This window comes from Pelodiscus sinensis, chromosome 13 (assembly GCF_049634645.1).
Source record: "Pelodiscus sinensis isolate JC-2024 chromosome 13, ASM4963464v1, whole genome shotgun sequence".
NCBI lineage: Eukaryota > Metazoa > Chordata > Testudines > Trionychidae > Pelodiscus > Pelodiscus sinensis.
The window spans coordinates 20,087,803-20,106,125 of NC_134723.1; the positions used below are offsets into that span (position 1 = coordinate 20,087,803).

Consider the following 18,323-nt stretch of genomic DNA (forward strand, 5'->3'; position numbering starts at 1 on the left):
ACAGCCCTTAATTCGAACTAGTAAGTTCGAACTAGGCTTAGTCCTCGTAGAATGAGGTTTACCTAGTTTGAACTAAGCACTCCACTAGTTCGAATTAAGTTCGAACTAGCGGAGCGCTAGTGTAGCGCCTATCAAAGTTAATTCAAACTAACGTCCGTTAGTTCGAATTAACTTTGTAGTGTAGACATACCCTTAGCTCTTTAACTTCACTAGGACAGGATACCATGTTGCTCTGAGCCCTCCTGGTCTTGTGCCAGGAAGCTGTTTGGAGAAATCTCTTACCTCTGATTCCCATGATGTTTTTAAGAACTTAGTAAACCTGTAAATAATAGAAAGTGGAGTTCTCTCAGCTTATATATTTAGCTGGTCACAGGGAGTCTCCATCTTGGATAACCAGGGAGGAGCCAGAGAGATTATGAAGTCTAAGGCTGAAGGGTGAATTCTCCAGCTTCCAAGAAGTGCCTATGTGACTGGTATGCTGTGCCGAGTACTATTGTGCTTATGAAGCAGTGATTGAATGTATTGCTTAAGGAGTTCTGACCTGTGTGGTTTATGGTCTTGTAATTACATAGCTCAGCATCCTTGCCAGCCAATTAGATCACATCAGTCCATGTCATTATTGTAACTAACAACCAATTAAAGTCACTGCTTTAGCTGTCTGGTTCACTGACGTTCTGCTTTCCTTCAGGACAGATATTGACAAACTGCAGTTGTACAGTCTGATCTGAAATTGGCATCACATTTTATACTGTGTGTAACACAGGGGCCCATTTTAGGATATATCCAGCTTATAGAGACAAACAGGCCTTTTCAATGCATCCTACAATCACTTCACAAGAAAAGAAAAAAGATCTTATGGCTGAAGCTTGGGTCAGGGACTTAGTAAATATTCCTGGCTTTGCCGCGGACTGACTAATGAACCCAAGTAAGCTGCTTTCCCTCACTGTCTTCACCTGTAAAATGGGGATAATGTGTTGGGAGAATGAATTACTAAATGAACCTTTACTGGAAGGCACTAGAAATGGGCAAGGGATTATTATTTGTATTAACTCGTGCTGGCCCCCTGTTCCAGAAGCTCTGGTATTCTCCCTTTGCCACGCTTCTGTGGATGACTTTGCTTCACAGCTGGATCTTGGAGCCACCTACCGGATGCTCTTTCCCACTGAAACTGTCATCTTCAGAAGCAGCATTTTACACCAAAGGGCTGAGACCTATGAGGGATTAATTTAATGATGGACCCAGACCAGTAGGGATAAATTAGGCCAAACCTTTGCCTCAAATATTTGGACCTTCAACATTTTGGCAGGCTTGAAATTGTCCAAATGACATTTTTTGTAGTTACAGCCTCTCCCCGAGTTACGAATGAGTTACGGACCAAACACTTGCCCGTAACTCGATCCGTTCGTAACTCGGACCCCATTGTGTTACATAGCGACTGCGCTGCTTGGAAGTGTGGGTCGCGTTCGTAACTTGGGGACCACCTTTACGACCGCTCCATGGGAGTTTTGGTCGTAAGTGCGAACAGTCGCAACTCAGCCATTCGCAACTCAGGGAGCGGGGAGCCATTTTGCATTTTCATGCTGTCCACGCACTTTGCATGACACATGAAACATCATGAAAGATGCTCTTCTGTAATTGCCAGTTCAGGTGGAGGTATGAAAACCCTGTGAGAAAGACAGGGTTCAGGTCAGAGCACTGAAACCTGTTGAGCTGTGAATTGTTTGAGGTTTCCCCACTGCCGCTTGTTCCAGGCTAGAAAGCAGCACTATCCGCGTAAGAAAGAAAACAATGTCTCTCAGTTCCCCGGGAAGAAAGTGATCATCATCACTGTGCATCCCTCAGAATCAGTGCAAGTTCAAGGCCCATGTGTGAAGTTAAAGTTAAAACTCTCCAGCAAAGTTAAAACTCTCCAGCTACTCTTCTCTGTTCAGCTTTACTCCAAGTTCTAAGAAGTTAAACACCATCTGTTGGTCTTTCCCTTCTCCTATTAAGGGAGTGAAATAAATGAAATTGCCTTTAATTATTCTCATTTTTCTTGAGACTGTCAGAGTGAAAGGCAGCCTTTGGCATTGAGCTACAACAGGACTTTGCCCTTCCTTCTGCCCTCCTGGAAAATCAGCTCCCCTGCCTTCCCGTGCCACAAGCCATTTCTATGGTTTACCAAACACACACAGAGTTCCCCTTTCCTTCTATGCAGGATGAAAGGAAGGGGCAACATTATGGAGGGAGGAAAAGAAGAAACAGGACAGACTCAGAAGTCAGAGCAAAAACTGCAAGTCAGACAGAGATGAAAGCAGGTAACCCACGGGTCAAATGGCTGGGGAAGGAGTAGAAACTATGGTTCAGGGTTCACATTTAGGGAATGACCTTATGTGCAGTTCTAGGTCAGTTCTCAGCTCCAGGGACCCTGAGGTATATGGGGGTGGAAGGGGAGGGCAGATTTTTCAGGGTGCATGTATGAATTTGATCATTTGGCTAGTTGCTCCTTTGTAGAGCTCAGGAAGGAGATTCCCTTTCAGGGTCCTGTTTATGACCCTTTAGCTTGTGTTACCTCTCCAAGTTGTTCCATTCTGAAAGTGGGGGTACAGAAGAGGCAGACCTCTCTCTCCAGCCCTAGTAGAAACAAGCACCATTCTGGAGCCAGATCTGAGTGGGATTTCTCCTCTGTGGCCATGAGGCCTGTTTCAGATTCCTTCCACCTGGGAGGCTGGCCATACTGCTCTGGGAAAAGGATACTTCCTGCCTTTTCATAACTGGCAAAACACTAAGACATGCTGTCTACATGGCAGCGCTATTTCAGGATATTTCTGGTATCCTGAAATAACTATTCTGCGTCTTGACAGCATGCCCATTATTTTGAAATATCTTTCGAAATAATGGGTGTGCTATTTCGATGTCCCTGTAAACCTCATTCCACAAGGATTAGCGGACATTTTGAAATGGGGGTACATCATTTACTTTCCTTTTGAGGGGAGGGAGAGACTGTGGGTCTGGGTGGATTTTGAGCCCTTTTCACATTCTCAGATGGAAAGTTCTGTGGAAGAGGAGACTATTTTTTTGCGGGGGGGGGGGGGGGAAGGCTCAGGCACTGGACAAAATAAAAGGGGGGCATGGGCACACAGGAAAGGGGGGAAGGCAGTGGAGAGGGAGGGCAGGCAGCAAGAGAGGGCCTGCTGCTAGAAGGGGGGAGAGGACAACTAGACACTGCTGTGGGGAAGAGGTGAGGTATGCCCATGGCACCTGAGTAGCAGGCCCACAAACTCTGCTACAGGGCCCAGCAGAGCAAAGGGGAAGAGGTCGGGAGCAGTGGGGCCAATAATGGAACTATTATTATTACTAAAGATTCCTACAGTGCCAATGCATATCATGTTCTAGTCTTAGCTACATGCAGACTGGCACCTTCCAACATGACGTGGCTCAGGCTTGGGGTGGAGAGGCAGCAGGGATGAAAATTTGAGATACTTAAGTCATATTGGATGCCCTTCTCAGCTGCCAATGTGTCTTAGCGTACAAGGCCATGGAGGTGGGGGTCCCCGGGCACTGCTGCTGTGTGTTCTGCTGAGCAATTGGTCACATTCCCAAGAGGTGGCTGCTTTCAGTACATGTCCAGTTTCCTCAGCCTGGGGGTCACAGAAGTTGACCCAGGTTCTTGACCTGCAGTTAACATCCAGCTGCCCTGCTTGCCCAGCCCCAGCAAGCAATAGCCAGTGTCTCCAAAAGGGGTTGCCATGGCGGCTGTGAAGTGGTTCACTGAAGTCCCCATTCTCCCAGAAGGAAATGCTGCAGAGAACAGAGCCAATGACACTGTACATCTCATCGCAGTCTTGGGGACCATAGAGATGGGATAAAAAAAGTTATTTAAGAACTCAGCCTGATGGGACTGCTCAAGTCAAAAATCAGTCTTGTTAATTGAACTTCAAGTGACCCCAAACATCTTCATGGACCCTTTCCCCTTCTATAGAGCCAACTGAAGAAGACTCTGCTGCAGTCTGACCTGATAGCCACCAAGGTCCATCTCGTTCTTAGGCTGGGGAATGAAGACTGCTGCTGCTTAGCCAGCTCTATCCCTCAGGAAGCAGGTGAGGAGAGGACCCCTCTCTGACTTCTGTGCATGGACAAAAAAGAGCCCAGCCCCATTCCTGCCCCTATGTCTAGCACCACTCCTGTCTTGTGCAGCATGATGGGAGGGGAAGGTGTAAGAAATCATACACTGGCCACAGGGAACCTCTGACTAGAGATCTTCTTCCTGCCACGGAGCCAGTACAAAAGCAGCAGAGATGCCCCAGTCATCTGAGAAGGTTGGGAAGATGAGAAGGAGGGCGGAGGAGTGCACGTCCAGATGGACACTGGGCCATTCTTTCAGGGAAAGTCTATTTACCCTCCAAGGTCAGACATGAGTGACACTGAAACTGCTGAGGCCTTTGGAAATGAACATTGAGACACGTCTGCTGTCAAATGGAATCTATTAAAAGGGATTAGAAGCTTTTTTCATCAATACCCCTGTGACACCATGATGGGCTGAAATTGCTGCAAAAACATCATTATTAAAAATGGGGCTATTAGTATTAGAATGGACAGAAGCTCCTCGCTAATTTTAGCACTGGTGGCTGGATCCAGGCTCGAGAGGCTGGGGAAGCAGCCAGAGGCTGGTCCTAGAGAGTGTCGTTTAAAACACACAGGCTGAGGTGGGGTGAGGAGGGTTCATTAGAGGGGAGCTGCCTTCCCCATCCCAGACAGGCTCTAGTATTCTCATAATTATGTGTGTGTGTTGCATAGCTGGCTCTGAAATGTTGGTGTGAAATAACTGTAGAGATTGCTTGAACAGAAAGCAAATACACACAGTAATAATGTTTGCTCTAAAGTGCATCCACCAGCACAAAGGTGCTAAGTGAGCACCTGCTGCAAATATGACAATACAATCAAAAGCACTTTCGGTATGAAATTAGAAAGTATTCCAAACATCCACACAACAGCAGCGTCAAAAGAAGGCGGGCAATGCATTGCTCATCAGAATAATGTCCTTTAAAGGAGACTTGGCCTGAGCTCCCTTCTGCCCAGTCTCTAGGGGGCAGTGGGGCTGGAAGTTCTGCATCAGATGCATCCAACTAGCATAAACTGATGATGATGCAGGCAGAGGAGCCTGTTCTGCCAAGCGAGACCTTGGATCCAAAGTCTCTTAGGCTGATCGCCTGGATGCAGGGATGTCTGGACCTGGAGCAAAACATCACAGCTCAGGCTGTTCATTAACCTGAGCCTTCACCTGAGATTGGGGGAAACTGGAGGCTACGACAGTGCCAGGGAAGGCAGCCAAGCTGGATAAGTCTGGCACATCCCTGTGATAGGCAGCCAGGCCACAGGAACCTATCACTGAGATGGGGAGGAAGCCAGGTCAGGGGAGGCTGTGATAGTTCTAGGGAAGACAGCCAGACGACGAAGGCAGCAACCATCCCAGGGAGACAGACAAAGCAGGAAATGCTGTGATAGTATCACTACTAGCAGCCACAACTTCTGATACTGCAACAGCTCAGTGAGAGGCAGCCAGGCTAAGGGATACTGTGATAGTCGCAGCCTGGCTGGGGATACTGTAACAGTCTAGCCAGAAGTAGGGTATACTGCAACAGCCCAGTAAGAGGAAGTCAGGCTGGGGATACAGCATCAGCCAAGCACAGGCAGCCTGGTCAGGGGATACTGTAACAGCCTAGCCAAAGGCTGCCAGGCAGGGAATACTGTAACAGCCCAGGGAGAGACAGTATCCCCAGCTTGTCTTCAACATCCCAGCAAGGGGAGAGCCAGACTGGGGATACTGCAGCAGCCTAGCGAGAGGCAGCCAGGCTGAGGAAGTTGCAACAGTCCCAGAGGAGACACATTCACTTTTCCAGGCTTGAGCTAATTCAGTATTTGGTGAAGTGAAGAAAAATGGTTGCAGGTTTAGTATTTTTTATTGCTGTGAAAACAAAGCTAACGAGATAGAGCCAAACTGACAAAGTCTGTCCATTTACTGCACTGAAGGAATCAGACTGTCTCCGGTTCATGCTATAACAAGCTCCTGGCACACTTTGGGGTGCTGTAAATCCCGCCGCATATGCAAAAGGGGATGGTTGTGACAAGTCATGTCTGAATGTGAGCAGGGGCTAAAATTAAGACAGAGGGCTGGACTAGGGCAGTTTGCTGCCATAACCCATTCTAGACAGGATCTTTCAGAAGTGCAAATGCGGTGAGTAATCTCTATAAGACCTCGACTAGACTGTGGGCTTGTCTACACTTGAAATGCTACAGTGGCATAGCTGCGGTGTAGCCAATACCCAAGTTGATGGGAGGGGTTCGCTCATCACCATAGTTAATCTACCTCTCTTGAGTGGCTGAAGCTCTGCCGACAGAAGAATTCTGTCAGTTTAGCTCTGGCTACACCGGACATTAGGTTGCTTTAACTACATCTCTCAAGGCAATTTTCTGACCCCCTTAGTGACATAGCTGGGTTGACCTCATATTTTGATGTTTATCAGGCCTAAAAAAAGAGTTATTTTTTAAACTGGAGTTAGTTCAGCTTAGTTCTTTCAACTTGACTGACCCCCCCCCTCCCCCCCCACACACACACACATCACCGTGGACACACAGCTTAACCCAGGGCAATACTTTTTGATGGGGAAAGGGGGGCAACTGGAAGAATTTGGTCATAGGCTTCAGTTTTCTATTATATAAATGGAGCGAGTCTGGAGTCTGGGACTGAGGTTGGGTGCAGCAAGAAGCTTGGGGTAGGGAATTGGGGTGCAGGAGGGGCTGTGGGGTCTGGGAAGGAGTTTGGCTGGTGAAGGAGGGAGTTGTGATCTGGAGTGGGGATTGGGATGCAAGTGGGGCTGTGGGATCTGGGAGGGGGTTTGAGTCTCGGACTGCATTCTGACCTGGGGGCGGGGAAGTGTAGAAGGGGGTGCAGAGTCTGGGAGGGAGCAAAGGTGTAAGAGGGGTACAGAGGTTTGGGCTGTGAGCTGGGGCAGGGAATTGGGATGCAGGAGAGGGTTGAGTGCCAGGTGCAGGCTCTGGCTGGGAGGCACTTACCCATGGCGGCTCCTAGTCAGCAGCCCAGCAGGACCCTCAGGCAGGCTCCCTGCCTGCTGCAGCCCCACATGCCACTCAAAGCAGCCAGCTGCTGGGGTCAGCCTGTGTGTCTCTGCATGGCATGTGCCATGGGGAGGAGAGGATTCCTCAAATTGCCTGTGCCCACAAGCATGACACAGGAAGCTTCCATTGGCCGATTCCCAGCCAACGAGAACTGCAAGGATTGTGCAGGGGTGGGCACAGCATGTGGCCACCATCCTCCCTCTTCCTCTAAGGGGCATGCACAGACACACAATCTAGCCCTAGCAGCCAGCTGCTTTGAGTGTCATGTGGGGGCACAGCAACAAGGGAGCCTATCCCAGGGTTTCACTGAGCCGCAGGAAATTGGTGGCCCAGAGTATTGTGGCAGGCTGAATCCAAATGTTTGGCAGGCTGCACCCTGGGCTGTATTGTGCTCACCCCTGGCTTAACCCCTGTAATTCAATTTTAATGTCAAATCATAGTTTAGGGGATTGGAACTCCATGCCATAACCAAGTCAACATGGGTCGTCTGAGGCTGGCAGGGGAACATGACTCCCAACTGAGGCCAGCTCAGCCTGGCTCCTAATAGCTCATGTGGTGTTCCCTTTTGGCCCTTCTAGGAGAGGAGATGCCACCCTCAGGGGTCCTGGGGCAAGACTTGTCGATGGTAATGTCTGTGCAACATGCACAGAGACAAAGTCTAGTTGCTAGATGGAGCACTGCCTGTGATGGACGGATGCCGTTCCTGGGCCTAGCACCATTTCTTCCCTTTCCTGGCTGTTAGCTAATTCATTGCACATTGAATAGAGCTGGTCAAAAAATTCAACAGAACAGTTTTCCACCAGGGAATGCAGTTCCCTGAAATCTACATATGTCATAGGAACAGGGCAACTTTGATACAATTTTTGATGAAAAAGCCTGAGAATGAATCTTTTTGGACTTTCTTGTTTGGTTTTGTTAAGGTCAAAAGGTTTTGTTTCAACTTTGTTTCATTTCAAGTCGGGGCAAAGGATGTTGGCTGAACGGTGTGGGGGAGTCCAAGACTCAACCAATGCAGCAAGCTGGGACATTACAGTGACTAAGTTATGTGGGGACCCAGGGTAGGAATAGCTGAGGGTGCCCTTGTGCAGTACTGGAGGGCTGGAACAGCAGCTGGAGGGTGTCAGCCCACAGGAGCATTGGCAGAGCTGTGTAGGCACAAGAAGGTTTTGTCAGAGGTGCCTGCCCTGTGCAGTAAAGTGACCAGTATCATTAGCCCCTCTCTCTGCTGAGAACACTAACATTCACGCACTGTAGGTAGGGTTCCAGTGCAGGGTGCAGCTGTTTGTATCTTTGCTCCCCCCAGAGCGGATCCTCAAGCAACTAGATAGCAGCTCATATCCAGGCAGGTCTGAGGAAGCCCAGGGAAGAACACACCCTATGCACTAGGCAGTTCCAAGGCCTCCCTGCCTGCAATGCTACCTGCAGGCTGCTGAGACAGCTGGCATAGCCTAGGAAGCTGTGGGTGGTGGGGAAGGATGGAGAGATGTCCAGGAGGCTCTGCTGACATGCTGCGTGGGTGCTTAGGGCTCTGCTCATAGCATGCATGACTGGGCCTGCTGCTCCGGAGTTGGCAGGACAGGAGGAGCCCATCAACTTGGAACCCCCACACTCTGCATGCTCCTCCTTTCGCTCAGCCCTCCACATCAAGGGCTTTGAATAATTTAACCAGAGTTTGTTTTCTCTTGGCCCTTCCCTGCCTGCTGCAGGCAGCACCAGATGGCATTTGATATCCAGCTCTAAACGTTAGCTTTGATAATCAGTTACATACAGTCATTATAATTAGGCTTCATTTGTGTGCAGACTTTTTCATTTCTACAGGGGATGAGGCCCAGCATTGCCTGGAAGATAAGATCTCACATGCAGCACACGTTTAACATCAGAGACATCCCCTATCTGCTAGGCAGACAGATCTTGCAATTACTGTGCTTGATGATCTAAAAGAGCAGGACTTTAAATCTCTAAGCACTGTGATTTTTACTCCAGGGTCCTGTCCCTGCCACCTAGCTGTGCCAGGAGACAGGATACACCTTACGTGCAAGATGCTTGAGAAGAGGAAGACTCATGTTCCTGATTCTTCTTAGAGCTGGAAGCTCAACAAGCCAATGGCTGACTACTTCCCTAAAGGTCCAGTATCAGACAGACGTAGGGAAGGCTTGCTTGTGCCTTGGAATTTCTGTGAGGAGCTCCAGATGGCACTAAAAATAGCCACAGTCCTTGGAAATTAATCCCAATTGAGTCCTCACCATGAAAGAAGCCAGTGGCCTAATTTGGGAATGAAAGGTTAATGAAAGCAGACCATGTTTTCTTTACTCCCTTGCTTTTTTTCACCCCTTTCCTCACTTTCCACAGACGGTTACAGAACGTGAGGGTGGGCCCAGGCTCAGAGAGCAGTCCCTGTGCCGCACGCTGATCTTTGGCAAAGCCCTGCAAATCAATCTGTGTCACTCCTTCTGTCGGTATCATTTGTAATGAGTGCGGCGAAGGGGCTTATTTCCCTTAATTGAGCTGATTCCGGTAATTTACGCCTGGCCTTTCAGGCTATTGTTTGTTTGCATTTCCCAGTGGCTCAGTCATTTTGTGCACTAATTAGGTAATTTCCCACATAACTGGGCCCAGTCTCTTCCCCTGAAGGGCTGTCCGCTACCAGTCAGTCTTCACTGAAAGTCTTGTTGGGGTAAGTGCGGGAAGGGGGAGTAGGTGAACCCCCAGGCCCTTGGACAACGGTAACATGCCTCAGCCACCTCCTGTGCTGCTGGGCCATCTCCCTTGTGCAGAGGCCAAGATTTACTTCTCCCTCCAGCAATGGAATCCACCTTGGAAAGCTCAGAGGCAGGAGGGAGTGTTTAAAGTGAACTTGGTAACTTGGTGTGTCTGGAGGGCAGGAGGGAAAGGGATGGGCTTCCCACACAACCTGTCACAATACCTGTACTTTTCTCCCACATAACTCTGCCACTGCACCTCAACCCCGATGCCTTGCTAGCACATTCTGCTAGTTGGTGGTCCTCATGCCTGATCGGCAGTGCCCCCTGCTGTTCCAGTGCTGTTCTGCCTCATTACTGTGCTGATGCACCACACCGCCGCTGCTAAACAGTGCTGTCATTGCATGACACGAACAAACTTCAGCTGGGAACAGGCTGGGCATCCACTCATGTTTGCTAATAGATAAGATCTGAACGTAGGTTTCCAGACATGAAAGATAATTGGTTAGCAATAGCACCCTCCTGAGTTCCAGTTCCTGCTTCATCTTAATGATGGTTTACATGCCTCTTGCTACCTAGAGAACTAGCCAACCAAACTCTTTCTAAAGATAGCCCATTGTGAACAGAGTCTGACAGCACCGCACATTCAGGAGGGGTGGAATCATGTGTTTAGATGTGACATCAGGAATAGGGTGCACAGAGGTGCAAGGGGCAGCAGAAATCCATGAATTTGCATCCCTTATTCCCCTTGATTCAGTTGAATCCATTGGACTAATTCTTTGAGTAAGAAGAATTCATTAGCAAGCTCTGCAGGATTGGGCCTTTCCTCACCCGAGGAGAAACCTGGTGCCTCAATAGATGAAAACTCCAGCATTTGGTGCTACCATGTCTACTGCTGCGAACTAGGGCTCAAAGTCGCTAAGAAGAAGCTCTGAAGCCTCCTAGCCCACATCTCCCAGGCAGAGTGGGGATGAGATGATTCTGTTAAGTTCTTTGATTGGAATTAGTAGGGCCAGCATACCAGCATACCTCTGGGCATAGCAGCCTAGTAAAACAGGCTTTTTAATTAACCGTACGAATAAAGCCATGGACAGTCAGTAACCATGGTGACGTGGAGCCAATCCCAGAGGAGCTCCAGCCAGCTGGAATATTTGCTAGATGGCAAAGCTTCAGACCAGCGTTTAATGGTGTTCGACTCTATTCGGAGAAACAATTACATGCTCCATTTTCAACGTAGTCAGCTGAACAATAGATTAAATGAAGCAATTTAGATAGAGGCTTCTCCAGGGTGGGGCTGCTGTCTGACCCATGGGGTTGCCCCTCTAATAGGCTAAATTATTCCTTTTGGCAGTCTGCACTTAGGGGGTAGTCCCTGTCCCGCAGCTGGAGGCCACACTTGGAGACTTGTAGGGAGAGCCCCTGAGATGCAGGTAGAAATGTATTATCAAAGGACATTGCTTTTCACCAATTTCCTTGCTTCGCTGGAGCAAACCAGCGATTCATTAAATCCAGCATTTTATTTCTCAGAGCAGCCCATGCTGTATGCTTGAGGAGAAGGCTTAAAATCCACCACCATGTACCTACTGGTACAATATTAAACACAGAGGAGTGTGATATTTCCTACAGTTGTGAGGGACCATGCTACTGCCTGCTCTCACTGTGAGAAGTTTTATATGTGCCTTCCAGGCACCAGCTCCCTGATTCCACTGACCACAGGCAACCCAAACTCTCCCTTCTCAGCCTCCAAATGCTCTGCCACTCCTCTGCAAGTCAATGATACACAGATGCGGATCCTTAAGCACTCTGAGCATCTCCTGATGTCTTCAGTCCTGTCCCCACTGGATTAGGGTTGCCAGGTGTCCGGTATTCACCCAGACAGTCCGGTATTTTCGACACCTGTCCAGTAAAAAAAATTCAGAGAATACCGAACACCTGAGATGTGTCTGGTATTTTCTGAATTTTTCCCTGGACAGGAGGTGAAAATGCTGGGCACCTGGCGACCCTACAAACACTCAGCACCTGGCCTCCTCCTCTGCGAACCCTCCTCAGCCTCCAACACCCCCAGCTGCCCGACCCCAGCTCCCATGCTTACCTGGTTCCCCAAGGCTGCCAGCCAAAATACCTAAGGGAAGCAATGCTTCTCCTGGGTCTTAGTGCTCAACCACTCCCCTGTTCCTATCCCTGCACTCACACTTAAAGGGAACATGCTGTTTTAATGCTGTTTTATTTAAATTTTTGTTTTTCGGCTTAATAAGTCCTTGGAGTCCTTTTTTTTTTGCTCAACAACTTTGGTCTCCCCCCCCTTTTTTCCCCTTCAACAGACATTTTTTTTGGGGGGGGGCGTGTTCAGTATTTTTGTTTCAACCATGTGGCAACCCTACTCTGGGTGCATCTACACAGCAGCAGTTTTCTGGAAAAATACCCATTTTCCAGAAATACTTGCGTCCACACTGCCATTCAGTCCTTTCAACAGAAAATCAAAAAAATAGAGGGGTTTTTCCGATGGCAGTAAACCTCATTCTACGAGGAAGGAGCCTTTTTCTGCAAAAGCTTTTTTGGAAAAAAGGTATGTGTGGACGCAGAAGAGGGAGTTCTTTTGAAAGAAGAGGCCTCCAGGAAATAACACAGATGCCCTGGTGGCCACTCCATCCAGACTAATCACAAGTGAAATGCGAGATAGCGTCCACATTGATTGTATGCTATCTTTTGAAAAAGCAGATCACTTTTTTTGTTGCGCGTTTGCTGTGTGCACGCTCCCGTTCGAAATAAGCTTTTCTGAAAGATCTCTTCCCGAAAAGCTTCTTCCGAAAGAAGCCTGCAGTCTAGACGTAGCCTCACAGTGTCTGCAGATCCAATGCCCACAATGTCCCCAGTTCGCTGGTTTACTTCTGAGGTCACAGCTCTGCTTAAGACAGCACTTAGATGTGTTTACAATGAAAACAAACATATGTTTATTTATTAAAGAATAGAGATTTGAGAAATAGCAAATAAAGGTGCTGGAAACAAATGGTTACATGTAAAATAAGCCCATAACATGCATTCTAGAGCTTAGACACAATTAACAAGCTAATTTCCTGTCTACTGATGTTTAGCCCTCCCACAGTTTCTGCAGCATTTTCCAGCCATTTTGGCTGTGATCCTACATAAAACAGAATATGCTGGGTCTGTCTCTTTGATGAAGGACCCAGGGTGTGTACCTCATTATCCCCAGCTGTACCCCAGAATGATTCCCCTTACTTGTAAACAGAATGCTCCCTCTCTTTCCTCCTCAGCTGTTTTTGTGGGTTTTTTCCCTGCGGTTTTGCTCTCTCTTGTGATTTCACAATCTCTTCATTAGCATCAGACTCAGCAATGCAAATAGGCCTCCAGTTGTGAAGTGGACAATACACAATGCATGCATGACCACACAGAGAAAGGTCAATGTCTCTTCCCTCCTACCTGACAGGAGCATGCTTATCACTGTCTGGTGACATGCCTTTACTCACAGATTTCGATAACATAATTTTCAGTACAAATACATCATTCCTTAAACATTGTTCACTCATACATTTTGCAATGATTATGACAATGAATGGATTCTAGGTAGAGACTTTACATGTCACCCTTTGGTAAACATAATAATGCAGACATATGACCCAGCATCGAGGAGATCCCTATGAAATGCTATCCACCCTTGGAACCTTTGCCAGGAAATGTCTCCAGGACCTCATCTGGTGAATTCCTTACTATGTGCCCTGCTGCACAAGAATTGATCAGCCTTATAAATTGTATTCCACTTTATTCTGGCTGATCCCCTTGTTATTTATTTATTTATTTATTTGCTTTTTCAGAGCTTATTTTGCTGCTTGAACCAAGGATGGAAAGGGGGAAAGAAATCTGTTGCTATTTATTTATTTTAAAAAGGTTTCTAAGTGTGTCATTGACAAATTAAAGCAACCCCACCCTCACCTTGTACAGTGTCTGTTATACAGGTTGTGATCTATTTCTGTGTCAGACACCTGGAGACAAGTAACTACCACATCATACAAGTGCAGGAATCAAGACCAGACCTGTTCTCTAGATGAGTTAATCTTAGCGATGATACCTCCTTCTCACCTAACACTTTGTCTCTGCTAACTTCCCCAGCTCTCTACAATCCGCTACTGTTCTCAGACTTTCTTTGACCAGACAATCTTTCTATTGATTTATCACCTTCTCTTTCTCACCAGTGAGGAATTTACTTTCTCTCGGCTTTCTGATCTCCTTTCATAGATAACAGTGTCCTGTTTCCATGTTGGTTTTGTTCTAACCATCATCTGGAAACGGTCCCTCCACCATATAATTAAAGACCTATTCCTCTCTGCTGCTTCTGGCTCTATCTCCTTCTTTTTTCTTGACTTCAGTGCTCCCTATGACACCATGAGCCTCTCTATCATTCTGGGCCACCAATTCTTCTGGGCCACCTTTGGCCTGGCTGCAAAGCCCCATGGGACCTTGGCTTAATTCTGTCAACACTACAAAGCTAAAGCCAAGGTCCCATGGGGCTTTGCAGCCAGGCCAAAGGCAAAATGTAATGCACAACTTGCAAAGTTTTTACATTGTCAAATGTGGTGGAGGTACTGATCAGAATGAACTTTAAAGTTTGTGAAGCTGAATCTTGGGAAAACAGCTCTCACAGACAGAATTATTATTCAGGAAGTTAAATTGCCTTCTTACTAACTACCAGAATATAGATGTATTCAGGACTCAGAAGCTACATGGATTAAGCAAAGCAGGGATGTTGCTATAGCTGTAAGTGTAATTAAAAATAAGATGTTATCTAACCCGAATAAAAATAATTAGCTAGTTAGTAAGTCTACTACATTCTATTTAGAATACTTTTTCAGTTATCTTAAACCGCATGACCAAAGGTAATGGGAAGTGTAATTTTAGTGGTAGGTGAAGAGCTGTTTTAGAGACATGTGACAAGACAAACATTAATGGTTAGCTAACATGCCCTCTGTACCGAGCTATAGTTAATTCAGAATGTCATTAAAGTTTTGTTAACTTTTGAAATACAGTGGTCAAAAGAAGATAGTGGACTAGTTATGATTTCTGTCCTCCAGGGTCTGTGCAAGGCTAGCAAAAAGTTTCCAAAAACACATCAATGATAATAGATAAGAATAGTAAGGTAGGTTTAATGAAATGCAAAAACTAAAAAAAAAAACAAAGAGAGAGAGAGAGACAGAGAGAGAGAGAGAGAAATGATGCCTTCATTTGCTGCATGCAACCTTTTATGTACAAGTTAAGTTTGCCACTGCACTGCTGCATAATCTTGTGTTTAATAAAGTTGACTAAGCTTAGCTATTGGCATCTCTTGTTATTGAATGAAACTGAACTTAGAACAATAGGGGTGCGTCTAGACTGGCAAGATTTTGTGCAAAAACGGCTGCTTTTGCGCAAAAACTTGCCAGCTGTCTACACTGGCCGCTTGAATTTGCGCAAGAGCACTGACTTGGTAATGTACAAAATCAGTGCTTCTTGCGCAAATACTTTGACGCTCCCGCTCAGGGATAAGCCCTCTTGTGCACAATACTTGTGCAAGAGGGCCAGTATAGACAGGCCACTGGAGCTTTCTTGCACAAAAGCGCGTCTATACTGGACACAGATGCTTTTGCACAAAAGCACTTTTTGCGCAAAAGCATCCGTGCCAATCTAGACGCTCTTTTGCGGAAATACTTTTAACGGAAAAACTTTTCCGTTAAAAGTATTTTTGCAAAATCATGCCAGTCTAGATGCAGCCTAGGTGTCTTTGATTTTCTCCCATGAGAGTGTTTATCAAATCTAGTTTGTCTTCCCTATGCAACATTTCTCTTCTGTGAAATCTCACAAGGTCCAGTGATTAATCCTCTGCTCTCCTGTAACAACTTTCTTCCGTTTAACCATCATATCACTAGCTTTATCATTCCTAGCATTTTTAGATTAAAGGGGAAAATCTATTCACACTTAATGACACAGTGGAAAAAGTCCAGTATTCTCAAGGAATACTGGCCTAGATGTTCAAAAGTGACTCGTCATTCTGAGTATTTCCATTTTTGCTTGCCCAGCTCAAGATACCATAAGGAGTTTTAATTTGCAGAGGGCAGCTGCTCAGTACTTTCTGAAAATCAGGCCTCTTCCGGATGCCTCCACACGGGCACACAAAATCACTAAACTCTTCACATATAGAAGCTGCTATTGCTCAGTGAATTAATGAACCAGCTCTAAACACCATCAGAGAAGTAACAGTTAGGGTCACTGAGTTATACGTACATTCCAAAACCTAAACACTTCCTTCTTGCTCTTTTGGCCTCTCTTTTCCAAGCAACTTTGTGGGTTCATTTCAGCTTCTGTCATCTAATACCTGGAGGCCAAATGTGCTTCTCTTGGGTAGTAGCAGGAGCATTGTCATGTGCTACCTCCTCTACTCCCTTTAAACCTAACCCTCCCCATTGGATCTCTTGTCCAGATCCTAGCATCAGCCACACCGTGTATTTTTTTCTCCCAGGCTCACTTTTTTTTGTTTTGGACATTTGTGTAGAAACAGTATTGGTGTTCATTTCACCATTTGCATCGCACATCTTTGAATCCTCCCCATAACATCATCAAGATTGCTGTGGAAATGACTGTGATGTCATGGATGGAAAACAACGGCAGGAGGAAAGGAACTCTCAGTGAAGCAGAGATCTTGGGGTAAGTTCATTTCTGGTATAAATCATTTGAGTACCATGGAATTATATCTGGAATGAATTTGACTTTTGTATTCATGGAAACATCATAGTACTACAGAACAAAGGCGAAAGAAATAGGGCCATAGGAGCAGAATTGTCCTGAAAGACAAATTGTTTATCAGTTTTTTCCCTGAGGCATCAACCATTCTTTAAAGAGGAAGGAGCAGAGACATTTTAAAGCATAACGCTTTATAAGGGATGCAGCATTGAATTCACTTCTACATTTGACCAGTAGAAAAGTTAATCTTTAATCTGCCTTTTTAAAAATATCATATTAATGTCTTTGGCTTCACTTTGCCTACCAGGTTTTATCGCTATTATTATTTTAAAGTATTTCAAAAATTTTGAGAATATTTATCCAGGGCATAAAAATACCCCCAAATATTGCTTTCTTTGGCAGAAGAGCAGCTTTGCCTGTGATAAATGCTCTCTCTGGCACGTTACACCCACCACAATTTCAACTCTTGTTTAATTTCCAGTTCAATTTCTAAAAAGTGAAAGGTTCTGAGAAGAGTTAATGTTATATTAATTTTTTAAACCAACAAGGCAATCTGGCTCAGAATATAAATATTTTACCAACCATTTATAAATATTGTGGCTGCAAAATAATAACACACTTGCTCGAAACTTCAGAGGCGTCATACTGGAAGTGAGCACACTGTCAGTTTCCCATGTGGAGGAAGAAATGAGAGGAAGAACAGTCTGATGGCAAAAGACCCCCACAGAACAAATTCCCCATTGCCCACCCTATAGAGGGAGGGAGAGGATCCTGAATTGGGGCCAGAATGCCAGACCCAGAACTCAAATTCATCTGGCAGCTTTTTAGGGTTTGAAACTTTCCTTCTCTTTTCCCTTTGCCTCCGCTGGGACAGAGAGCACTGAAATACAGCCAAAAAGCAGACATATTTTCAATTCCCTGATGCTCTTTGCCCCATCTCTTCCTTTTGGCCTTAATCCTGTGAGCGCCTCTGTGTTGGCAGACTGCAGAGCTCCACTGACTTTAGTGGGATTCCTCATGCACCCAGGAGAAGGTCTGAGTGGAGCAGGGCCCCTGATTATCATTGTCACATTTTATGTTTTATCTCTGATTAGGCCCTGCCCGCGAGAATGGGCTGCTGCACCTGTGCAGAACCACATGGCTGGGTGCAGCAGTCCTCCCACATGCTGCAGAACCACATGGCTGGGTGCAGCAGTCCTCCCACATGCTGCAGAACCACATGGCTGGGTGCAGCAGTCCTCCCACATGCTACACATCGCTTGGTTGTAAGCTCTTCAGGGCAGGGAGTGCGTCCTCTGATGTGTGTGTAAAATACCCTCCACAATGAGGCTTCAACCCTGATTGGCGCTCTCTGTGTGTAACCTCATTACCATTGTTAATAGTAATGCTCACATGGGGCTCGTGACTCATCAGAAAATGAGGCACACAGGAAATCTCATGGAAAAAAACCTGCCCTCACTCGTTCTCCAGCCTGGCGTGAGCTGGATCCATTTGGACAAGGGTGCCCTGCCTGAGCCAAACCATAGAAATGCCTGAGGTTTGCTCAATCACTAGGAAACTGTGGAGGAGGCAGCGAGAGTGAAAGCTGTGAGCCAGGAGGAGAGGTTGAGCGAGAAGAGACTTTATAAAATTCACTTTCAAACAAGTGAAAACAACATTAAACAAACATGCAGCTTTTTGTAAGGGAGGATAATCCCTCCATTCAGATGTTAACATTAAGGGGTTATAACAAGGCTTTAGCTGTTTTCTCTTTCAGAGCAGGAACAGTAATTCTATAAGTAC

The 18,323-nt window shown here is 46.3% G+C and overlaps 1 long non-coding RNA gene across 1 annotated transcript; it reads left to right on the top strand.

The window, feature by feature from the left end:
• The first annotated feature begins 1,885 nt into the window (after positions 1–1,885).
• LOC142831286 (uncharacterized) lies at positions 1,886–16,464 on the top strand. Its single transcript, XR_012906998.1, has 3 exons — positions 1,886–2,297; positions 3,962–4,079; positions 16,354–16,464. It is a non-coding gene; the product is annotated as an uncharacterized LOC142831286 (long non-coding RNA).
• The last annotated feature ends 1,859 nt before the right edge of the window (positions 16,465–18,323 follow it).